Genomic DNA, 27,234 nt, shown 5'->3' on the forward strand with positions numbered 1-27,234 from the left:
TATTTAAAGGCTGAGAGAACTGGGGACAAAGTCAGACTCAGAGGGAAACTGGTTGAGACTGGAAGACTGGCAGACTGCTGAAGGAGACTGGGTCAGACATGACAGACACATTGTGAAGACGACAATAAAGATTTTGGACTCTATTCTTGTCCATCCTCCTGGTGACTATGCCACTGAGACTAAGGCCCTTACAGAGAACCTCCTGAAAGCTAGCCCAAACATTACACCTATCATCAGTTCCAGTATTTTTGGGGGGGCCAGGTAAGAGGCATTGAGTGCCCAGGGTCACACTGCTGAGGCCAGATTTGAACCCAGGTGCTCCTGACTTCAGGGCTGGTGCTCTATCCACTGACCCATCCAGCTACCCCCTCGGCATATCTAATATCAGAAAGCCCTAAAATCCCAAAGAAGAGAAAGTTATCTCTCCAGATAGTTATCAGGTGGCGTATGGCCCATCTGTTGAACATTAACTTCTTTTACCATGCAGGAATTCTGTTTTCCTTTGGATTTCCAGGGACAGATCATGTTTTCAGTGAGTAGATACTAATTTGTGTCATTTATCCCATTCCAACAGAAGTCAGACTTTTTGAAGGGGAGAATATTCCATTTTTATATTCTCTAATTAAAAGGACAGGCTACTAGAAGAGAGAGAAGAGCCTGAAACAAAGAACTGTAAGAACTGTTTTTAGGCAAAAATAAAATACAAACTTGTCATTGTCTCTCTCACACAGATATATATCTCACACCCATCAGCATACACTACACACACACACACACACACACACACACACATATACACATATACACCTTCAGACAAGAAACAAGAGAACATCTTTTCAATTAAGACTGCTTACAGGGGGAGTATTCCCACAGGAAACAGATGAGGGCCACCATTAACCATATCTGATCTTTAAATGGCACTCCAGTTGGGCCAGACTCACCCTATTCATCACTCCAATGCTTCTACTTCATCATCATTACACATTTCTTGAGTATCTCTTCTGTGCAAGTTCTGAGAGTACAAAGACACTCCCTAAGCTAGAAGAATTTAGATTCATCCACCATGAATTTCCCCTATCTTTGACATATATATCTGGTAATGCTTTGAAGACTAAACATATTTCTTAGACTTTGTTGTCTGTAGGATCCTAGTTTATGTATATGGATTGCTAGTTGTGGTTTTTAATTATGGACTCTGAAAAGAAGTGTGTGTGCATCAATCATTATCTCTGTAGAGAACACAGAATAGTATGTGCTGTGTATGAAGAATCATTCATTCATTCATTCATCCACTCATTCTACATTTTTAAAAAGCCATAGAATCTGAACCGGAAGATTGCCTCTGAAGCAATCTAAGACAGTATTTTTGAACTAGAATCCTCTTGGCTACATTTTCCTGCCTGCCTTTACTATGTGAGTCTCAAAGATAAAGGGAATTTTTTGATAATGATGTCAGCACATAAACTCACCTGTTTCTCTCCATTCTAACACCCAGCATTCTTCCCAAACCATGTTGTCCTTTGCGAGGAAGTTGGGCATTATCTGTTTATTGAATTGTTTTGGATCCTGAACCATGATCAAGCTTATGTCATTTTTCAGATATATATGGTCGAAATGGGAATGACTAAAGATCTTCACTTTTTTCATTTTCCATATTTACTATTTTGTCACTCTGTTCCCATCATTATGTCAACATCATCTGTTCTTAATTAAAAACAAACAAACAAACAAACAAACAAACAAGAAGAGAGAAAATGAATATTAGAAGAGGCAAATTGTGAGTAGGAAGAAGGTTTTGTTCAGTCCAAAGGAAAGTAAAATTGAATAAGTTAGGTCTGGTATTTACCCTATAGTTAAAGTACACATATAGCTACCCCTTTTCCAGTCCTCACCTTCTCTGCATACCTTCGCCAGATATACCTGATACTGCTTAAGGAACTGGGTGTCTCATTGGTTATGTGACTGGGAATAGGAAATACAGACTCCAACAGGAAAGGATAATCCAAGTTATATATACATTTGAAAAAAGGAGGTTTTATTCAAAGGGCTAAATGACCAGGGTTAGGATTAGGATTAGAGTTAAGGTTAGAAATAGCATTGGGTTAGTACTCTTTCAAGGAATAAATGGAAATAACAATAACAATAAAATAATAATATCAGCTCACATTTATATAGTATTTTACACTGAAAATGCTTTCTTTGCATTTACTGTGAATATTATATCCATTTTACAGATGAGGAAATTGAGGCTCAGAATACGACTTCCCAAAAGTCATCCATAGAATTAGAAACAGAGCTGAATCTAATTCTCGAAATTCAAGTCTAAATTCAATGTTTTATTTACTACTCTATGCTATCTTTACAAAACAGTGCCATCATGGTAAAATGTGCTAGATGCCTCTAAAATTCCCAAAGGACAGGATACAGGATCTTTGTTGTTTCTTATCTAAATTGAGACTAATGTGTGCCATGGATTAAGTGTTCTGTTAGTTTCAAGTATTGAGAGGTATAGGAAGGTGGGATCTAAGAAATAAGGTACTCTATGCCTGGGGAAGAAGCAGCAGTGCTTTAGTTGGGAAGATAAATTGTATAAACTAAAAAATAAAACAAAACAAAAAACTAGTCCTGCTTGGCGTTAAGGTGTCTATGGATAAAATTCAGAAGTTGAGATAATCAGAAAGACTAGTTACTGGAACAGATATTTAAAGGTAGTAAGACATATTAGGTCAGGATGTAAAGCAGTACTGGGATTAATTGCAATTGAACTTCTCTAAAGTTTCTGCTTTATATTATGATTGTTCTCATTCTCACCTCATTTTGCTTGACATGTGATGGTATGGACAGATTATACCAGGCTTCCTTCTTACCTAACCATTACTTTACTATGCCCAAGGTAAAAGCCATGTCAGAAAAGTTTTATCTTTTCTAGGATACATACAATGTAAATTGGCTCCCTTGTCCTTTCTTTTTGGCCATACTTCTACCCAACATCACCAATATTTTCTTTTAAAAAATATTTATTTAAAATTTAAATACAAAATAAAACAAAAAATTGTCATGTGCACAACAGAACATAAGAGGATTCAAAATATGTATCAATAAATTACTATTTCAAGAAAATATATATAATAATAGAACACTATTCCTAACTGTCCATTTTTTCTTTGCTTTATTATAGGTTTTCTTTTGTTCTCTGCTGTGTACTTTTTACTTATTTCTTCTTCACCCATTCCCCCCTCCCAATTTTCCTCAAATAGACTACAGTTAAGCACGGATGTGTTATACATATATATATATATATGCATATATACATGTGTACATATATATCTGTGTACAAACATTTTCTTATATGGAACTTTCCCCAGCCTTTCTCAGAGAGCCACCTTTTGCATTAAAGAAAAAAGAAGGGTAAAAACAATTTATCAAAACTAATCAACACATTGAAAAAAAATCTGATATTTGGGACTCTATACCCATAGTCTTCTTTCTCTTCAAAAAAGCATTAAATGAGCCTTTTCATATCTCTTCTTTGGTGTTAGGTTTGAACACTATAATATAATATTTAGATTAAATTGTTTTGCTGCTGTTCTTTTCATTTAAATTGTTGTAGTCATTAAATCTATTGTTTTCCTGATCCTGCCTACTCCACTCTGTAATAATTCATACAAATTTTTCCATAATTCTTCATTTTTATCATTTTGTCATTTTATATATATATGTATATATATATATATATATATATATATATATATATATATATATATATATATATATATTTTATACACAAATCTAGATAGATTATTTTCCTGGTTCTGTTACACTCTGTATCAGTTCATTTAGGTCTTTCCATGTTTCTCTGTATGAATTCTATTCACCATTCCTTAGAGCACATTAATGTACTTTTGTACATCTGTATGATTATATTTGGTTTTTCCTCAGTTGATGTACATTGCTTTTTTTGTTCCCAGTTCTGTACTGAAAAGTACCAGTATAAGTATTTCAGCATTTATGAGACGTTTCTTACCCTGTGATATTTGCCTAAGAGTGGAATTTTTGGACAAAATGGTATGGGTATATTACTAATTTTCTTCAAATAATTTCAAATTTTCTTTCACTATGGGTTGGATCAATTCATAGCTTCAGCAACAGTGCATTTGTGTATCTGTTTTTCTATGACACCTCCAATATTGATTTTTCCTATCAATTTGTTTCATGAAAGGTGAAATCTCAGAGTTGTTTTATTTCACATTTTTCTTATTAGTAGTAATTTAGAATTTATGTTCAAATAGTTTTTAGGATAGGAATTAAACAGGAGCTGGATCTGGATTTAATTGGTATAGGGAACTCCCAAGTGAGAAAACTCCATCCAAAACAAGTTAGCACCTTCTCTGCACTTGAAAATCTTAGAAAATTGCTTAAAACCCTGAAATATTAATGAACTTTTCCAGGTCACATAGACAATATAGAACAGAGAGAGGATTTTAATCTATGTCTTTCCTCTTTCAGGACCAGTTTTCTAGCCACTATGCAAAGTTAAACAAATCTTTTAAATCAACAAATTCTTAATAGTTTGCAAGTGTTTTGAATACTATCTCTCCATATCCATTTGACCACTTATCTATTAGGAATGGTTTTTGGTTTAAAAGTTTTTGGCTAGTTGATCATGTACCTTGAAAATCAGTTTATAAAACACAACTAAATGTAGTGGATTGAGAGCTAGCATCCCATTCAGAAAAACCCAGGTTCAAGCTTTGCCTCTAATACATACAGGTCATTTACTCTCTGTCTTCTACATATACATCTAAGACTAAAAGTGACTGAGAAAGTATCAAGTTGAATTTGTAGAGAGAGTTTCCTTACCGGAGAGCTCTCCATACCAAGAAAATTAAAGATTTAATCTGTCATATAACATCAGGCCCTTATTAAATATATTTTATAAGAATATTTTCTCCCAGTTGAATATTTTTCTTATCTTAGTCACAATCTCTTTGTGAAAAGCTCTTTCAATTTCAGGTAATTAAAATGATCTATTTTATTTTTTGTTATCAGTTCTGTCCTTTGTTTGGTAAAGAATTTACTTCTTAGACTTCTCTGTGAATGTTAATTGACTTAGTTCTTATATTTTTAATATGTTTAATATTCATGTTGTATATTCATTTTGGATATATTATGGTTATGGTATACATTAATTTCAATGACCTGATTTCCAATTTTCTGAGCATGTTTATCTTGAAATTTCTAATATATATGATCAGAGTAACTGAGTTTGTTCATTTCTGAGTCTTGTCAGTTCTTTGTTTTAATCAATATATATTTAGTAGTTCTGATGAATACTGTTTAATAAAATAATTTTTCTTCCTATTTAAAAATATTCTAGATAAGATTCTAAATTTTTTTCCACCAAATAAATATTGTTACTTTGCCTAGCTCTATAAAGTATCCCCTTGGTTATTAGATTGATATCACACTAAAATTTGTGAATTAACTTAGCTACTATTATCATTGCTATTATATTGATGGGATCCAACTAAGAGCAGCCATAAATATTTCTCCAATCATTTGTCATTGTTCATTTAATGAGTATTTTGTAATCATATTTGCATAAATTTGGGTGTATCTTGACTTCCATAAAATTTGAGCAAATTGTAATAATTTTGAAAGGGATCTCCCTTTCGTTACTTCCTTATTGTGTGTGAACTTACTTATAGCCTCTAATAAAGCAATTAAAATTTTCATTTAGTTTCTTTGCTAGCTTTATAGAGCTTTGTAAATAAACCATGATGCTGTTAGCAAAGAGGATAATTTTCTTTCTGATTTTCCACTGTTTGTGCCTTTGATTTCTTTCTCTTGCTTAATTATTCTCACTAGCATTTTAAAAGTTTTGTTATTTTTATTATTCTGGGATTGACATGTATGAATCAATATGAGCATTTCTATATTAAAAAAACCCAGAAAGTTAAACTTGTACATGAAACTAAAAGTCTGTACTAGAATAGTTTGTCCTTTTAAAAAACACATAATAAGCTCAATATGTTATTTTTTAAGCTGTTTCGTTTTTGTTAATTTTCTCCAATGTTCCTTTTTTTCTACTGTTTTTTTCATATTTTCATTATTCTCTTTCCCTTCTTTTTGAACATTATTATTATTCACTTCCCCATTTTCCTTCTTGAATTAAAAAACTAAAACAAACAAGAAACACCTCCCTTCTGACAAATAAACATAATGAAACAAATCCTCTAATTAAACATGTCCCTCAATGTATGGCTCATTCTGTACCTTTTTATCCATACCTTTTTAAACTAGAGGTGAGCAGGATACTCATCACTGGCCTTCTGGAGCTATGGTTGATAATTTCATTGTTTAAATTTCTTAAGTTTTTCAGAGTTGTCTTTCTCTACGATGGTGTAGTCAATGAATACATTGTTTTCCAAGTTATCTCCATTTTGCTCTATATAAAGTCATACAAGTCTTTTGGAGTTTTTCTGAATCTATTCTTTTTGTAACTTTTTATAGCATAATAAAATTTCATTACATTCATGCAATGTCACTTGTTATCTATCTTTTGCTAATCGATGGGCACACATCCTTAAGATAGCCAGGTTGGTGACCTGTGAATTGCCCAGAATAGGAAAGGAAAGAGTCAGAAAATGAACAATAGAATAAAGAAGGAATAAAAGACTGAAGTTACCAAAGGTCTCAAGAACAACAAAATTCAAAAACTTTAAGTGCAAACAGATAAAGCAACATGAAAGAAAACAGCACAAGGAATATGGTCTCTAGATTTATTTGCCCATCTGATTGATTTACTTGTTCTCTCTCTTATTGATATAAGCATGTAGAGATACAAAAGGATAAACAGCAACCATGTTCCCATATAGGAATGCAAACAGAATTGGGTTCTGTTGACCTTTGATGATGGTGGTGGTCACTGTTGCAAGCTTCAGATGTTTCCTTATGATATATTCAAAGCTATATATGAACCTCTGTAAGTTTTGGTACTTCCAAGGTGTCATCTGAGGAAAGGTATGGCTACTTCTTTCCTGGTCTGCCCTAGAACTGCTACCAGAAGGTAAATAGTTCTCTTTCCATACTAGAACTGAAACCACAGCCCATGATCTCCGGTAGCTACCAAGCTTTCCTACCCGCTCTGAGACTGTGACCTGAACCTAAGTAATGACCATGGAACTGCTAAGTGGTACTGTTCCTGTGCAAAGTGCCCACTCAGAGGTCCCCTGTAATTTTCCTCTGAACAGTTGTCCAATATCCTCATCCTCTCTGGATAGTGAGAATTCCCAGAACTGTTGCTGCTGTTGCTGTCATTACCATAGCTTCCAACTTCTGCTATATGTACTTTGGGCCAGTTCCAACTCCAGTCTCACAGATCTCTCCTTTCAACTTCCCAAGTTGTCTTGACCAAGAAAAATGTCTTATCCTTACCTGTAATTGGAAATGCCACTCCAGAATTCAATTTGACACGTTATTTTTAAATTACTAAGAGAACCTTGGGAGAGTTCAGCTGGACTGCTTTTTCTACTCTACTACCTTTACTCTGCCCTCTCAGCTGGTCCCTAGATCTAATAAAAGAGTTCAAGCATTTGTGAATAAATATTGCAAAATACTCCCCGATGAGGCAGAAGAATCAGTACATTTTGAGGAAGACTATGGAGCCACAGATAGATGCTTTTCAATGGCTTAAAAGACAAATAAAAATCAGTAGAGTAGAATGTGGCTTGCACAGCATACATAATGGGGAGAGTAGAAAAAAAGAATCTATGGTAGCTAGTTTCACCTAAGAAACAAGAAAGAATAACTGACTGAGAATACAAATACAACGAAGTGATGGTCAATTTAGAAGAAAAGTAAAACAGCATAATGTTAAAAGATATTATACTCTCCTTATGAGCAAAACTTGATATGGAACTCAGGAAGCTTAGAGATTATTGAAAGACTAGAAGTCTCCCACAAGAACACAATAACCCCCCCAAAATTAAATAGCACCATGCAAAGAAATAATTTTTTTAAAATTTCTATATACAGAAAACAAAATGTCAATTGGAAGTATCCATAAATAGTCTCTAGAAAAACAACAACCAAGGCTACAAACTAACACATGTAGTAGTTAAATTTAACAATTCCCATAAGAATCAATAAGATCTGCAAGTAACCAGGAGAAAGTCAAGTATAAAAGAAAGGAAATTTGAATAATATAAGACTATTATGCACTCACTAAAAAATAGAGGAGGATAAAATAGTGTGTTCTAAGGAGCAGTGGAGCTCAACATCCAACCCCAAGTGATTTAGCCTGAAGCTCCGAGGCTAACCATTTAAAAAAAAAAAAAAAAAAAAAAAGGACATTCATGATAAAGAAATGTTCAAAACATTCTTTGAAATGAAACCAGAAGTAAAGAGATTATTTACTTCTCACATACTACAAGCAACAGAAATACAAGAAGGATTTTTGTCCTCCTGCATTTTTAATTTCCTTCACAGGCTAATTGTACACTATTTCAAAGTCTGATTCTTTTTGTACAGAAAAACAACAGCAAAATTACTGTTCGGACATGTTTACATATATTGTATTTAATTTATACTTTACTATATTTAACATGTATAGTCAACCTGCCATCTGGGGGAGAGGGTGGATGGAAGGAGGAGAAAAATTGGAACAAAAGGTTTAGCAATTGTCAATGCTGTAAAATTACCCATGCATATATCTGGTAAATAAAAACTATTAAAAAATAATTGTAGATAATATAAAATCCTTGGGAGTCTACCTGACAAACCAAGTCCAGGAACTTTATGAATATCACTATAAAACACTTTTCACACAAATAAAGCCAGATCTAAACAAAATAAACAAACAAACAAAAAAGAAATACAAGAAGGGTAAACAAATACAACAACTAAGGCCAACAACAAAACAACAACAAAGATACCATTAAAAAACTTCTAATATGCGTGAGAAAAGGAATATATAAGCAGAAATCAAATAGAAGTGATAAGAGGAACAGGCCTGAAACATCATGGACTAATCCTCGCAATTATCTACAAATCAGTAAATTTTTTGTTGTTGTTGTTCTACCAAATTACAAAATGGGACTGCACATAAAAAGGGAGAGAGTCGTTTCTTCCTTCCCTCCTCCTTTTTATGTGCCTTTATGTACCTCATTTAATTCTTTATTCTCTGTATTATTCATGGAATTAAAATTTTTGAAATACCTCTTTTGTATTCTTACTTTTAAACAGTTTTTATCATTGTCTTGTAGAACTTGTTCCCTGGTTTTCTCCTCTTTTTTTCAGTTGCCCCTAATCTTAGAAAAATTGCAGGTGATAAAGAAAATATTGCTGCATGGTAGGATTTTTATGTACCTGATAATGTGGTTCACTTTTTACCTTTACTACTCTCCTTGGTTATTTTTTGCTTGTATGCTGCAAAATCTCTTTTCTGAATCCATGCCTTATCACTACTTTGGTTACCAGTTGTTCCTAGGACCTCTCATGCCTTCTCCTGATAAATGATGGTTTCTTTACACTTCAAACCCAAAGTGTTCCCCCAATAATATTCCCCTTTCACCACCAAAACACGGTTTTTGCCTTTCCTAATTTTTCACTCTCTCACTTTGCTTCCTCACCTACTCTCCTGAATGCTCTTTTTCTTTTTTTCCTGAGAAATTACTGGAATACAGAGGTCCTGAACCAAAGAATAAAAAACCTAAAATAGGCAGAAAAAAATAATGAAAGTAAGGTTGAAAGAAACTCTTTCTAGAAAAAGACACAGAAAATGAAATTTTAGAAACTGAGGGGAGAAAAGAAAGAAAGTTTACTTAACTTTTTAACTGTGAAAGAAAAAAAGAGGAGAAAAATTAAAACTAGATAAAGGTAAGAAAGAAAAGAGAAATAATTAATACTTCCTCCTCATCAATACAGGGAAATGGGTAACAAATAGGAAGGTGAAGATTGAGACTGAGGGAAAAAGAATTAATGGGAAACAGACTACCTTTTAAAAGATTAAACTAACATAAATTAAGAAGGTAGTATTATGTTTGCATAAGGGAGGGAAGAGAGGGAAATCATAACTAGAGGGAGGAACTCTCAATATTACATATAAGTGAAAACTTTACTCTCATAACTTTAAACATAAATGAATTAAACAATCCAATAAAATGAAAAAGTGACAGATTACATAACAAAACAGAACCCCACAATTTGCTTCCAAAAATATACCTAAAAATCAGAGAGATATATCAAATAAATCTGAGGAGCCAGGTAGAAATTATAATGCATTAAATAAATCTAAAAAAGCAAGTTGCAATCATGTTATCAGACTATATAAATATCAGACAAAACAAAAACAAACATTCAAAATGTAAAAAGGATAAACAAGGAAGATACATTATTCTGAAAGGAGCCATAGATAACAAGCAGATATAAATATTAAACTTATATTCTATAAATGCCTTAATACCCAAAATTCATATTTGAAACTAATAAAAAAAACTGCATAGTAACACAATAATGAAAGGAAACTTCAGTGTATTTTTTTCAGTTTGGGATAAATCTAACAGAAAAATAGACAAAAGGGGGAAATATAGAATTCAAATTGTTGGGGAAACTAGAGCTAAAAGACTTATGATATCTTGTAAATAGACCTGCAAATGAATATAATTATTTTTCAGTACCATGTGGAGCTTCTACAAAAATCATCTATGTATTAAGTCATGAAATATTGAAAACAAATGTAAAAAGGAAAAATGTTTTCTTAATGCACTTAATGCAATAAAAATAATCAGTTCAGGGACAACAAACAAGAGACAGACTCATACAGAGACAACAATAAAACCCTAAAAAGTGTTGAAAAATTAAAAAATAAAAACAGTTAATAATTTTGTGAGAGAAAATAATAATGATCAAACAATGCACCAAAATATCTCAGAAATTTCTGAGATACAGCTAAAATAATTCTCAGAGGAAAAAAATCATATCTGTACAAACCTACATTAGCAAATAGAAAAATATGATTAATAAAATGAATTTGTATTTTAAAAATGAGAACGGCAACAAATAAAATAAATGCAAAAAAATTAAAAATTAGAGGAAAATAGAAGCAAAAAATAGAAAATTATAAATAAAACTAAAAATCTGGCTCTTTAAAAGGAATAATAAAATTGATAAACCTTTATCTAATCTGATAAAAATAGATAGTACTTCAAATAAATAAAATAACAAATGAGCAAAATGAGCAAGGTGAAATAACAAAACTAGAAGAAACAAAAATAGTCAAACTCTATTATGAACAATTATATACCAAGAAAACACACACACACACACACACACACACACACACACACACACACACATACACACACAAAATAGCTTTGATAATATATTTTAAAAACTCAATTGATCAAAGACAAAATAAAGAACTAAATAATCCATTTCAAAAGAGGAAAAGTAAATATTAAGAAAAACTCAGTACTGGATTCACAGAACAATTCTACAAATGCTATTAATACCCTTCTATACAAATTATTCTCAAAAATTAAGAAAGCACACTATCAGAATCTTTTTTATGAAATGAATAAAGAGTCCTAACATCTAAACCATCAATTTTAAAAACTTAAAATTATGTCCAAAAGACTATAAAAATTTATATAATTTATCCAAGAAGTCATTAATTATGATTAGGTTGGATTTATTCCAGAGATGCAAGGATGATCAACATTAGAAAGAGAATTATCATAATGATATTAAAACCTAAAACATCCAAAACAAAATGATCATCTCAATAGATGAAGAAAAAGCCTTTGACAAAGTACAGAGCTCATTTATGCTAAAGCAACAATCACAAACTTCCTGCAAAGTACAGGAAATTTCTTTCAGTGTTATAAAAAAATCCATCTAAAACTAAAAGTAAATATCAAATACTTGCTCTAATAACTTTAAATGTAGTTATACAACAAGAATCTTTAAATAAATACAGTAACTAAGAATGCCCATTCTTTTGTACCACTTTGCTGTAGTTGTAAAAATGCAAGCAATGAAATAAAAGAAATTAGAGATGTAAAGATGTAAAAATTCAAGATGTAAAGATGTTTAAAGAGAAGATAAAACTATATTCATTTGCAGATTATATAGTGTTTGTTGTCTTTTGTGCTCAAAAATGACCAAAATGATATTAATATATTGGGGTCAAAGTATGCCATTTCCAACTTTGGCTGATCAGAACAATACAAATACAAACCTCTACCACAGGTCAGGAACAAATAGTCTAGATGAACAGCTAGAGTGTAGATGTCTCTAAATTTGTGCATCTCACTTTTTTTCTCATTTTCCTCATAAAGCACAGTGCCTTCTTTGATTTGCACACACCAGGCTGGGCAGTTCTTTGCCAGTGAGTATCTCCCATGTCTCACAATCAATTCCAGAGTTATTCAGAAACCCCTTAAAAGTATCTTTGTATTGTTTTTTCTGAACACCATATGAGGGCTTTCCTTGTGTGAGTTTTCTATAAAGTAATATTTTAGGTAAATGTACATTTGACATTTGAATAGCATGGCCAGCCCAATGGAATTGTTTTCTCTACAGTAGTTTGAATGCTTGGAACTCAGCATCTGATATCTTATCTTGCCAGGTAATCTTCAAAATCTTTCTAACACAAACCAAATGACTCAGTGTCCTAGCATGGTTTTGAGAGACTGTCCAGGTTTCACAGTCATACAATAATGAGATCAGCACAATGACTCTGTAGACCTTCAGTTTAATAGGTAGCCTAACATGGCTCTCTAATGCTTTCTTTGGAAGTCAGCCAAAAGCTGAGCTTATTCTGGCAATGAGTTCATCAATTTTACCTACATGTACCTCTCTGGAAAGTATACCACCAAAGTAAGTGAACTCATCCACAACACTCAAAACTTCTCCATTTGATTCCATATAGGGATAATGTAGTCCTGCCTGGTAGAGAACTTATATTCTTGGTATTAATTGTTGGAACAAAAGTAGCAAAAGTGGAAAAAAATTCTCCACACTTCTTGGATTTAGCCTCAAAGACTACACTGAGTACATAATCATATGCAAACAAAAAGTTGTGCACCAACTCTCTTAGTCTTGGTTTGTAGCCTTTTCAAGTTAAACAATTAACCATTAGTGTGGTGGTTGATCTTGATGCTGTTTTCATTTTTGTTAAAGACATCTGCCAGCAGAATGAAGTAAGCAGGGCCAAGGAAAAAAAGGGTATTTTAATTGGGACTTAAAGGAAATCAGGGAGTTCAAAAATTGGAATTGAGAAGGGAAAGCATTCCAGACTTGGAGAACAGCTCAGAAGTTAGAGATGGAAGTATTTCATTTATGTAATAGCCAAGAGGCCCATGTCATTGAAGAAAAAAGTACATGGTGGGGAGTAAGGTACAAGAAACCTGAAAAATTAGGAGGACGTTAGATTGTAAAAGATTTTGAATGTCGAACATTTTGTATTTGATTATTGAAAGGGGAGTGATATGAACAAATCTGTGCATTAGGGAAATCACTAGTGATAGATTATAGTTGGGAGAGGCTTAAAGTAGACAGAACCACAAGCAAGCATTGTTATAATAATAAAGTCACCAGGGGATAGAAGCCTACACAGAGTGGTAATAATGTCAGAGGATAGAGGGAACATATTTGAGAGGTGTTTCAAAGGTGAAATTGACTGATTTTAGCAACAGATATTATATGGGGATTTAGAGGTAGTGAGGTGGCCAGGATGTTGTGAACCTGAGGAACTGAGAGCATTGTGTTACCCTCTATAATAATACATAATATTAGAAGAAGGGTCAATGTTGAGGGAATATTAATGAGTGGACATGTTGAGTTCAAGATATCTTCTGAATATCCAGTTTACCTTCTGAAAGCAATTGGAGATGCAAAACTGAAGATCAGAAGAGAGATTAGGAGAGAATGACTTGATTTGAGAATCATTTGTATACAGATGGTCATTAAATCCATGGATGTTAGTAAGAAGTGAAGTAGAAGGAAGAAATAATAAAGGTCCAAGTTAGAACCCTGCATAATAACACTTGTGGTTAGAGGATATGGTTTTATGAGGATCAAAGAAAAGAGTCTGAGAAGGAGCAGACAGTTAGGTAAAAGGAAAATCAGGAGAAATAGAGAAGAAAGAACATCCAGGAAAAAAGGTGGTTAATAATATCAAAGGGTACAGAAAGATAGAGAATGAGAATGAGAAAAGGTGATTGAATTTGGCAACTAGGATAATTAGTAACTTTGGAGAGAGCAGTGTCAGTGGAATGATAATGTAGCATTGAAAGGGGTTGAGACAAAAAAGAAAAAGTGGAGGTATCTATTGTAAATGATCTTTACAAGTAGTTTAACTACAAAAAAATTAAAAGAGATGAAGGATGATAGAGAGGATTAGAGGATCAAGTGATAGTTTTTTTAAAATATGGAAGTGATTCAGTAAATATACATATATATAGATATAGATATATAAGTATTAATATTAAATAATTGCCTATGGTATCTTTAAGCATAATGTGCTTTCCTTATTTTATTCATATGTTTTGTTTTTAATATTATCTTGTCCAAGATCATACCTTTGGGCTGGTTTTTTTTTTTTAGTCCAATTGAAATAAAAAATTTTGTTTCAATCTCTTAATTTAACTTTGCAAAAATTTTTGGTGTGTTTCTTGTAAATGAGATATTGCTGGATTCTGTTTTCTAATCAGTTTTGCTATACTTTTCCATTGTATGGGTGAGTTAATCCCATTCACATTTATAATTATCATTGTTAATTGTGTATTTTTATGTTTGCTAATTTTGCATTTACATCTTTTCTTTCCTCTTAGGCTTTCCTCCAAATTTGCTTCCAGCTATTTTCTCTGACAGCTGCTTTCTGTTATTCCTATTCTATTATTTGTTTTTAATGGCTCCCAATTTAATACCTCCTTCTTTACAATCTATAAATATACCCATGTTCTCTTAATCCTTAAAATATAGAATTCTTCCCTTAACTCTTTTTATCTTCTTTATATATACTAACTCAGTTGGTGATCTCATCAGTTTCCATGAATTTAAATGTTATCTCTATGGTGATATGCCCAAACCTTCCTATTCTATTCCAGTCTCTCTGTTGACCTTCCATCTTGCATGTCCAAATACTTTTCAGACTTCTCAAATTGGAGATGGTCCAATATGTTCAAAATAGAATTCATTATATTTCTATATATTTCCTTTTTCTCTAGTATTATAGAGGGCAATAACATCCTCTTAGCCCCTCAGGGATACAATCTGGGAATTATCCTTGACTCTTTACTCTCTATTACTTCCCATATTTAATATGTAGCTAAGTCCTGCCAATTTCACTTTAGCAGCATCTTTGAAATGCATTCACTTCTCCCCTCTGTAGAGAATTGGAACTCTAGAGAAGTATACTTGAAACAAGGACACTTACAACAAGATGTTAACTCGGTGGGAATTGATGAGATGATGGTTCTCTAGTGCACATATATACCTAGTACTTAGCATGATGATGTGAATGGTTCTCTAGTTCACACATATTCAGTGAACTATAATGATGTACTTGTACTAAGGTATATAAGGGCTGAGAAGGACTGAAAATGGAACATTCTAACTTTGACAAGCATCATGATGGCTGTCCTGCCTTCATCACTTCTCCACTAAGACCAAGGACTTGGACTGATCCTGAGATCCTCCGGAGAGCTAGCCCAGACATTATAACCTCTAACATTCCCATCACTCCAAAGCAATCCTTCATGCCTGAATTTTTACGATAGCCTACTAGTGAGTCTGCCTCCTCAGGTTCTTTCCTACTCCAATCTATCCTCCAGTCACTAACATGTTTTTCCTGAAACCTAGATCTGACCATCTTCCTGCCCCTCAATAAATACTAATGGCTCACTGTTAGTTTCAGGATCAAACCCTCTGTTTAGCATTCAAAACCTTTCATAAACATCTCCTCCTCCCTTTTAATTTTCTCATACTTACTCTCTACCATACAGTCTTTGATCCAGTAACTTTAATGACCTTGCTTTTCTATAAATAAGATGCTCCATTTCTTGCCTCTATGCATTTTCTCTGATTATCCTTTATTCTGGAATACTTTCCTTTCATATCCCCATTTGCTAGCTTCCCTATCTTCCTTCAAGTCCAAACTAAAATCTCATCATCTATAGGAGCCTTTTCATTCCATCTTAACTCTAGAGCCTTCCTCTATTAATTATTGCCCAGGCATCCTGCTTTTTTATGCATATTTGTTAAATTGCTGTCTCTCCATCAGCTTGCAAATTCTTGGAGTATAGAAACTGTGTTTTGTCTTCTTTTATATCCCCAGTATTTATCATAGTGCTTATCCATAGGTGCTGAATAATAAATATCTATAGAATGACTATCTTATTCAATGCCACACCCATCAAACTGCAAATGGATTATTTCATAAACTAGGAAAAATAATGAAATTAATTTGAAAGCACAAAATATCAAGAATTTCAAGGTAAATAATGAGAAGTGGGAATAAAGTCAGTTAAGAAGTGACAGAAATATTATATTATGAAACAATAAAAATAGGGAGATCAATTTGTGAAGGAATTTTAATATTCAGTAAATAAAAATCAAATAAACCCAGTAGTTTCATGTTTGGTAAACATAAATACTTCAGCTATTGAGATCAAGGATTCACTATTTCATTAAAACTTTTGGGAAAAATAAACACCAGTATGGAAAAAATTAGATTTACATCAAGATAATTACCCAGTGTATATAAGACTATAAACAGTAAATTATATCATAAACAAAGTAGAGCAATAAAATTTTAAAAATAAATACTATTATACCTGATGCTAGAGGAAGAATTCATGATAGAAGATGGAGATAGAAAGGATCACAAAAGATTAATGAACAATTTTTATATAAAATTAGTTTTTGCACAAATAAATCCAATATAACTAAGTTGAAGAAGGAAAAAAAAATCTGTAGCAAGTTTCTTTAATAAAGGACTGATTTTCTTTTTCTTTTTTAAAATTATTTTTAACATTTTTATTTAAAGTTTTGAGTTCCAAATCCTATCTTCCCTTTTTCTTCTCTCCTCCCTTCACTGAGACGGTAAGCAATCAGATAGAGGTTATATATGTGCAATTATGTAAAACATTTCTATATTAGTCATTTTGAACAAGACAACTCAAAAAGAAAGAAAGAAAATGAAAAATAACATGCTTCAGTCTGTATTCAATCAATTATCAGTTATTTCCCTGGAAGCAACCAGTATTATTCATCATTAGTCCTTTGGGATTGTCTTGGATCATTGTATTACTGAGAATAGCTAAGTCATTCACAATTCTTCTTGAACAATAGTGTGCTCACTATGTTCAATATTCCCCTGGTTCTATTCACTTCACTGTGTATCAGTTCATGTTAATTTTTTTTGAAGTCATTCTAGAAATTTTCTGAAATCAATAAAGTTCTTATTTTCAAGATATTAAAGGAACTGATTTAAATGTATAGAAATAAGAATCATTCTCCATTTGATGGTCTAAAAATATGAGCAGAAAATTCTCAAAGGAAAAAAATTAGGCTATCACGTAAATGTGTTTCAAATTAGTAATAGAGAAATGCTGATTATAGAATTCTAACCTCATACACTTCAGATTGGCAAAGATGACAAAAGGTGAAAATGGCAAATAGTGTGAGGGCTGCAAGAAAAGAGATACATTGATACACTTGATATACTTGTGAATGGCTCCAACTATTCTGGAAAGCAATATGGAATTATGTACAAAAATTTGCTTAGTGCATGTTCTTTAACTTAGTTATTGCACTCCAAAGTGTTACTTCTCCAAAGAGATCAAAGAAAAGGCATTGTATATACAAAAACATCTACAACTACTCTTTGTTGTAGCAAAAAAAAAAAAAAAAGGAAACTAAAGGGGTACAATTACACAAATTTAATATATAATAGATTAGAATGTTGTTCTTTAAGAAATGAGGAAAATAAAGATTTCAAAGGAACATTGACTTGTATGAATTGATGCAGAATAAAGTAAGCAGAACCAAAATAGTAAGTTGTACTTACATCAGTATTATTAAAGGTAAATTGTGCAGAATTAGAAAGAAGGGATATGAGAAGACACTGTTACCCCACATCTTTACAGAAATGGGAGATTGACCCAGTTCCAGAAGTTTTAGTCAAACAATTTTCCACAATAGATTGGGGAAGGAGTGTTAAAAATTTTTCCGTATCTGTTATGTTGTGAAAGAAAAGTCAGGATAAAAGGGGAAAAAATGAGAAAGAAAAAAAACAAACAAAAAAATGTGAAAATACTATGATTTGATATGCAACCAGTCCCTATAAATCTCCCTCTGTATGCAGATGGTATTTTCCATCCCAAATCTATTAGAATTGTCTTGGATCACTGCATTGCTGTGAAGAGCTACGTTTATCATAGTTGGTCATCACATAATCTTGCTGACACTATGTACAATGTTCTCCTGGTTCTACTCACTTTATTCAGCAACAGTTTAGAAAAGTTTTTCCAGACATGCCTGAAATCAGCTTACTCATCATTTCTTACAGAACAATAATATTCCACTACATTTAATACCATAATTTATTCAGCCATTCTCCAATTGATGGGCATCTATTCAATTTCCAATTCCTTATCTCTATGGAAAGAGTTGTTACAAACATTTTTGCACATGTGGGTCACTTTCCCTCCTTTATGATCTCTTTGGGATATAGACCCAGTTACTGGATCAAAAGGTATGCAGAGTTTGCCTTTTGGGCATAGTTCCAAATTGTTCTCCAGAACAATGGAATCAGTTTACAACTCCACCAACAATGTATTAATGTTCCAGTTTTCCCACATCTCCTGAAGCATTTATCATTATCTTTTCCTGTCATCTTAACCAATCTGATGGGTGTGAAGTGGTACCTCAAAGTTGTTTTAATTTGCATTTCTCTAATCAATAGTTATTTAGAGTATTTTTCATATAAATGGCTTTAATTTCTTCATTTGAAAATTGCCTATCTTTTGACCATTTATCAATTGGGGAATGACTTGTATTCTCATAAATTTGAGTCAGTTCTCTATATATTTTAGAAATGAGGCCTTTATCAGAAATACTGACTATAAAAATTGTTTCTCAGCTTTTTGCTTCCCTTCTAATCTTGGCTGCATTTGGTTTTGTTTCCGTAATAGATTATAAAAACAATTACAACCAAAATAATTTATCTAAACTTCCTCTCTCTCTCTCTCTCTCTCTCTCTCTCTCTCTCTCTCTCTCTCTCTCTCTCTCTCTCTCTCTCTCTCCCTATAATGCCTTTAACTTTTATCTATAACTTATACAGTCCTCTGAATACTTTGAGCTCACTCTCTAGTCTAACTCATGATTTTAAAAATTGGATTAAAATATGGCATAGGAGTTTTCCTCCTCACCTAGACAGCCTAAACATCCTGAAAATTATGAAGATCTTAGCATCTAATACTGAAGCTAAAGCAACTATATTCTGAACTCACTAGTTGTGTGATCCTGACCTAGTCACATTACTTCTGTGGATCTCAGTTTCATTCTCTGTAAAAGGAAAAGTTTGGATCAGGTGCCCTCTGAGTTCTTTCTGGTTGTTAGTTTCCATGTTTCTACAAAGTTCAATCAGAGCATTGTCTGTATTTTATCTACTCTCACCATTCAATATAGAAAATCCAAGCAGAAGGCCATCTTCCTCAATATTGCAAGGTATGAGATGGAAGCAACTAGCCATATCTTTCCTCTTGTTATTTTATTGTAGGGAGCAATATTTTTCATAACATTACATTAAGTACCAAAGGCACAGAAAGTATTATTGTTTTTTTAATTATAATACAAATAATTGACTCAATACTTACCTATTAGTCAAGAAGCACTGGGATGCAGTTAAAATAAGCCATAAGACATAATATGATCCTCCACAAAGAAGTGTTGTTCTTTCCCAAGTAATACCTACTTGCCATGGAAATTCACCATAGGAAACTGGGATACCCCCTATAATTAGGGAAGCTATAATTTTAATGTTGTTGTAAGTTCCACCTTGCCACAAGTTTCTAAAAGAATAAAAAAAGAAAAGATTGTTAAAAAAAAAAAAGTTTAAAACATACAGAATCAAATATTGGTTGAAATAAAATTACTACACATTAGGTGACTCCCCAAAATCAGAAATTAATCATATTAATAGGCAAAGGGCAGAGGAAGAGAGAAGTGAGAACCAATGGGGGAGAGAGAGGGGAAGGGGGAAGGGGAGAAGGAAAAGAGGAAGGAGAAAGAGAGAGGAAGAGAGGGAAGGGGGGAAGGGAAAGGGGGAGGGAGAGAGAAAGAACCTAAAATAAACCCTTAAGTGAATTCCTCCACATAAGGAATGGGACATAGAAGAGGAGTAAGACAAAGAAAAAAGAATGGCTGGACAAGTAAGAGAAGATATAGCAGAATGAATGAAAGACCCAGAACCAATACAGTACAATAGGAGTCTGGAAATTCCTGTTACCCTCAAATATAAAATATTATATAAACATAAAATATTATATAAATTATCAGGAGAAAATGTTTTGTTAGAGATTATCATATTATTATATTATATTATTATAGATATATTATTTTATAATGCATTCCATATAACTATACCAAAATAATAGCCTCCTACAAGTATCTTTAGGGTAAGATTCTTATGAAAACATAATATTTATATCTGATTCTTGACTGATAGTAAGCAGTACCATATAGTTTGCTCTCTAAATCCTCAAGGGCAATGAGTTAAACTGCAAGGTAAGGATTTAGCACTGACAGAAGTAGTATTAAAATGTCACCAGATTCCCTTGATCTCCTTGAAAACAATGCTGAATGATTGTCAGTAAAGAGTTTGATATTTTGAAGAACAGAGAAATAACATTTTATCACTGAAAACTAGAAAAACACAAGTTATCTAAGAAACACAGTTTCTAGGACTGCAAAGTAGCATGACTACTATATTGACTACGTTGAAGACAAACCTACAAGGAATTTTGATACTTAATTTGAGTGCAATTATTTTATGGCAAAATGGGATAGAATTATAAAAATTGGAAAAAAATCCAATCAAATAAGATTGGGTTGTGATTTTGAAAAATTATCAATCTTATGAATGTAGCTAAGTTGCATAGTAAATAGAATGCCGAATTTAAAGGGAGGAAGATCCATATTACTAAGTTCAAATCTAGCTTCAGACACTTCCTAGCTGTATGACCCTGGATTAGCCCTATTTAATCCTACTGGACTCACTTCCTCATCTATAAAATAAGTTGGAGAAGGAAATGGTAAACCATTCCACTATCTTTGCCAAGAAAATCCCAAATGGGGTCACAAAGACTCAGAGATAACAATAACAAAAAATTGATTTCATATGAAAAATTTGGGGAGCTGTTACTTTTTAAAGTGAAAGATTCCTTAGAGTCAGAAGATTTTTCATTAAGCCACTTAAATTACAGGTAGGAATCGAGAAGAGGATTTTGGCATGTCAACTCAAGAAGGGTGAAAGATACACCAGAGGACCAGAAAAGCTCCTTGGTTGCTATGACAGCTAGAAGCTAGCCTTCAGCTAGGAGAATCCTGATTGGTGGGAGAGAGAAGCATTTCAGGGCCATCTATGGGGATGATTCTGTTGCTCTCTGCTGACAACTCAGGTTTGAAAAGGAAAAGCCAGGAGGCAGGTGAGGTAAAAAGCTGTTTTGAAGTTCTTGTGTACCCTAGGGAGCAGCCTCACTTTGTTTCCCAAGCTTAAGGAGTTAATTTGAGCTTAGTTTCTGTAATCTTGATTCTGATTAGTTGACAAGGCATTCTAGTGAGTGAAGAACTAGTTGGTCTGGTCCATTTATGACCCAGAGATAAACTAGTTTCTGTTTTCAGTCAGTCATTGAATTTTTTCAAGTGTTTTCTTTGTGTTGGGCATTGTGCCAAGCACTGGGGATACAATAAACAAACAAATAAACAAACAAACAAATAAATAAATAAATGAATGAATGAATGAATAAATAAATAAATACATACATACATAAAGTCAAAAGACACAATTTCATAGGCTTGAAGGTAGTCAAACCAGGTTAAAATTCAGTTGGGAAATGATTAACAAAATACAAAAATATACAAGGCAACAAGGACAGAATCGTGGTTTTCTTTGTCAATCTGCAACCATCCAAAATCCATTTCTATCTGAATTTGACACAAGTAAATACAGGATATATAGGAAATAATTATGAGAGGGAAAGGCACAGGAATGAAGAAGTGTTGGGGAAGCGATCAGCCCCTTAGAAGATGGGATTTTAATTGGGACTTAAAAGGGAGTCAGGGGGGTCGATAGTCAGAACTGAAGGAGGAAAGAGTTCTGGGCATGGGGAACAGTCAGAGTAAATGCTCAGAGTTGAGAATTGGAGCGTCTTGTTTGTGAAACAGCCAGCTGGCCAGTGTCACTATATGGAAGAGTAAGTTTGGGGAATAAGGTATAAAAAAGCTGGAAAGGTACACGGGGGATAGGTTATGAAGAACGTTGAATGCCAAACAAAGTATTTTGGATTTGCTTCTGGAAACAATAGGGAGCTACTGGAGTATATTGAGTAGAGGGTGACATTGTTGGACTTGTGCTTTGGGAAAAACACTTTTGGGGCTGAATAGATTAAAGTAGAGAGAGGACTGAGGACAGATCCACCAACAGGCTATTGCAGTTATCAAGGTGGAAGGTGATGAAGACCTCTAATAGATTGGTGTTAGTGTAAGAAGAGAGAAAGGGGCATAATTAAGAGATGATGATGAAAAGAGGTGATGCAAGGGTGAAACTGAAAGACATTGGCAAGTTTGATCAAAGAAGGTGAGGATGATTCCTAGGTTTGAGCCTGATAAGACTAGGAAGATGTAGATGCTTTCTATAGTAATTGAGAAGGTAGGGGCAGGGAGGGTCAAGGAGGAAAGATAATGAATTCAATTTTTGACATGGTAAGGTTAAAGTGTCTGCTGGGCATCCATTTCAAGATATGTGACAGGCAGTTGGAGATTAGCAGAAAAATTAGGGCAGATTTGAGAATTTGAGAATTATTAGCATAGGAATCGTAATTAATCTATGAGGAGCTGATGAGATCACCAGGTTAAAAAGTATAGAGGGAGAAGAAAAAAGTGTCCAAAACAGAACCTTTTGGGATTCCTACAGGCATATGAGTGATATGAAATGAAGAAGAGTGGAGATGTAAGAGTTCATCATAAAGCATCTCCATTAGATTGCCTGTCATCTAGGGGAGGGAGTAGAGGGAGGGAGGGGAAAACTTGAAAAAATGAATACAAGAGATAATGTTGTAAAAAAAAATACCCATGCATATGTACTATTGAAAAAATATATAATTATAAAATTAATAATAAAAAAGTATCTCCATTTTTTTCTGGTTAAAGCTAAAGTGGCAGGTGGAACCATGGGAGGCTTGAGGAAGAATAAAATGCTTTTGAAGAACTGCCAGGGAGAGTGGGAGAGTATGTTTATGAGTGAAGTCTGATAAATGTTTTAATTGTCTGGTTTTAAGGAATTTCTATTATTCACATTAAAAAGTTACATTTTCTAAATAAATGTTGGTAATAAATTGAAAATGGCAGCTCAGTGTAGCAGTGCTTGGCCTGGACTCAGGAAAACTTGTCTTCAAGAATTTAAATCTGGCTTCAATCACTAGCTGTGTGACTCTGGATAAATCATTTAATCCTGCTTGCCTCAGTTTCCTCATCTGTAAAATGAGTTGGAGAAGGAAATGGCAAACCACTCCAATCTCTTTGCTAAGAAAACTCCAAATGGGGTCAATGTGAAATGACTGAACAAGTTGAAAGCACTTGTAAATTCTATTTTTCACTAGAAAATGGATTTGCTCAGCTGAAAAACAGTAAGTATTAGCAACCAATACACAGGTAGAGAAGTAATTTTGATTGGTGTATATGGTCCTGAATGGCCTAATGCCATTAAAACCTGCAGTCCAGAGTTATGAATTACTAGGAGTACCTGAGTCTTCCTTTCTCATGTGCTTCTAGGTTAGATTTCATCCATGGTCTGTTTTCACTACAGATATTGAGTACATAAGGTGGGAGAATATAACCCTCATATGTGGCTTGTAATATATTTTATCATAATTATATGCTTCTTCATTTCTTTTTCTCCAAAGCTCATTTCATTTTTAATGCCTCATTTCTTTTATGTCCTCTTGTAGTTCTTGTGAGCAAGGCTTTTCCCCTCTCTACACATGTTGAGTTATTTTAGTCTTCTGGGTTTATCTTTGGGGTGTCTCTGGTTCTATAATATTTCTTTATAGTATCAAAAGTCTTGTTCACATCTCAAGCCTAAGTTCCTAATTTGGGAGTTTGGGCCAGTATCTTCCCCTTATCCATCCTTGGAAGGGGCAGTCAGATCCTATTTTTTTTATCCTATTTGTTCTTGACCTTGATTTCCCAGGTTACAAACACTGACTTCTGCCTTCCCTAGTGGGTCTGTTTTCAGAGCACTGACATGCTTCATTATCACTGGTCACAGCCTAATCACTGTCCCTTCATGGTCAGGGAACTTGTGGTCTTGATGGCACCCCCATTTTTGATGCTACTATGAATCTTTCCTGGGGCACTAAAGTCTTCTGATTTTTCAGGGCATCACTAGTAAGGAGACTGTTCCAGTTTTTTCCTCCTTTCCTAGGAGTTTTATGATCAGGGATGTGCTATAGGCTCTCAGCCAATTCCACTTAGAACATGCTGGCTTTTCCCTGAAGGGTTCTTTCTTACAGCATTCATGAATTCTAGTTTTATGTGTAGTCCTGGGCTGGATAAAGGAACTGACTTCTATTTCCTGATTATTAGATGATTTGGATCATTGCTCAAGTATGTGTAAAGTCTACTATCATCTTTCATCATGATATCTTAACCAAAAGCACCAATAATTCCTCAATTATAAAATCTAATGGCATTTTTCAATCCTCCTCCTTTTTGACCTCCATAGCATTTGATACTATTGACCACCTTATCCTCCTAAACATTTTCTCCTTTCTGAATTTTCATGACACTGCTCTCTCTAGATTCCTTCCTTACCTGTCCATTCATTCACACTTGTTTTCTTTTGCAGGATCTTCATTCATATTATATACCCCATAATCATGGGTGTATTACAAAGCTACTACTAACCTATTCCCTTTTGACTTTTCTCCCTAGCTCATCTTTTAAGAATTCCTGGCTTCCTTCAAGATTTAGCTCAAACTATATTAAGAGACATTTTCGTTCATCTTTGGCTGTGCCTTCTCTTTGATGACTTTATATCTTCCTTGTAGCTTATATATAATCACATATGCAGATGTATTTTCTCTCCCATTTGAATATAAGCTCTAAGAGGGCAAAAAGTACTTTTGGTTTTGCTTTGTATTCCCAGAATTTAATGTAATGTCTGGAATGTAGTAATAATCATTTAATAAATGTTTATTGATTAACAGAATGTGAAATGAAACTTCAGAGGTTTTTTTGACTTGAATTTAAAATCAGGGATTTGGAGTAATTTGATTTGAATTTGAAATCAGTGTTTCAGGGTAATTATTTATATGAATAATTTTAATAGTTTTTAGTTTTTTCGAGAATTGTTTATATTTGTATGTATACACACACACACACACACACACACACACACACACACACACACATACACACAGATCATTTATGTTTTGGGGAGTGACCGTTGGGCTTATATACGTGAGTTTCTTAGATATCACATATCAGAGATATTTGAAACAAATATTTTCTTAATGTTTTCTTTCATTAATCTAGTAAAGCTTATCAATTCCATGTAATGGGAATTACCTATTGCATATTTGTAATTGCTTTTTTGCTTTATTTAGGGAAAAATTCTTCCTTTATCAATAGTTGTAAAAATCCACTGATTGGTTCTCTTTTAATTTTTTTTCTGGTCTATCTTTTCCTCTTCATGTCATTTTGAGTTTACTAGGAGAGAATGTTGGTCCAAATCTAATTTCTGTCAAATTGCTTTTCATTTTTCCTATCAAGTGGGGCTTTTTTGGGTTGTTTTTGTCAAATGGGGAATCCTGGGGGGAAGGGAGGAAGGGAAAATCTTAACCAGATAAGCAATAGATATTATTACAAAAAGCACAAATAGATCATTTTGATTACATGAAACTGAACCCATTTTATCACAAAGAAAAATGAAGGTAAGTAAAACAGAATGGGAAAATATTGATTAGGAAAATGTGTCAGTAGCCTGATAAGGATCTAATATTATATGAAATGGTGTTATTATAAGTCTGGAGTTTTTCTTCTCATCAAAACTTAATTTTTCTCCTTATAACTTTTCTACTGTCTTAGTGTACTGGATTAGAATGATAATAGTCCCATTAACTCTGCCCTAGTCAGACCACACCTAGAATGGCTCGATTCTAGTGAAGAAAAACACATGTATACACACATATTACATACCCTTTTTCTTTTTCTTTCCCAAAGCATTTTCCATCAATAGAAAGAGAAGCAGCATTGGTAGAAACCACATAATTATATGATTCCATCTCCTGCTTTTCATATTTGACTTCACTCTTGAGAATAGTCCAGGAGAAATGTAGAGAATTTGGTGTCACAAAATGCAATGGCAACAATCTCTCCAGCCTGAGAGGTCAACTGACATCTCTCTGGAGTATCACCAGCCACACGTTACACCTGCAATTCTATGGATTCACCCCACGTGAGGTCACAATCAAGAGGGGATTGTCATCAGGTTCTAGATAGGAGGGTTTGCTCTCTTTCTATTGGCTCTGGGCTCTTAAGGAAGTTGAATCTTTGACCAAATGTGGAACTATGAAGAAAAATGTGTTAAAAGTTTCCTTTCTGCTCATATTCTTGATGTATTTCCTTTTTTTGAGAATTGAAGCAACCTTTAGACCTAGAATCAAGAAAACCTGAGTCCAAATGTAGCCTTAGACACATATAGGAGGTGGGGTTAGCTATTTAACTTACGCCTCCTCAGGTTTTTCATCTGTAAAATGGGAATGAAAATAGCACTTATCTCCTAGGGTTGTTGTAAGGAATAAGTGAGATGGTAATTTGTAAATTCTTTGCAAATTTTAAAGCACCATATAAATGCGAACTATAATAATAATTATAACTATAGTATTATCTCTATAGCTTTTAGAGCACTTATCTCCCAGGGTTGTTGTGAGGAAAAAAGAGATG

General features: G+C 33.4%; 1 long non-coding RNA gene across 1 annotated transcript; it reads right to left on the bottom strand.

Moving 5' to 3' along the window:
• Positions 1-1,531: 1,531 nt before the first annotated feature.
• On the bottom strand, positions 1,532-26,699 carry LOC141555020 (uncharacterized). The gene is made up of 3 exons (XR_012486049.1): positions 26,488-26,699; positions 19,887-20,081; positions 1,532-1,704 (listed from the first exon to the last, which is right to left on the bottom strand). It is a non-coding gene; the product is annotated as an uncharacterized LOC141555020 (long non-coding RNA).
• Between the last annotated feature and the right edge of the window lie 535 nt (positions 26,700-27,234).

The sequence above is a fragment of the Sminthopsis crassicaudata genome, chromosome 2 (assembly GCF_048593235.1).
Source record: "Sminthopsis crassicaudata isolate SCR6 chromosome 2, ASM4859323v1, whole genome shotgun sequence".
Lineage (NCBI taxonomy): Eukaryota > Metazoa > Chordata > Mammalia > Dasyuromorphia > Dasyuridae > Sminthopsis > Sminthopsis crassicaudata.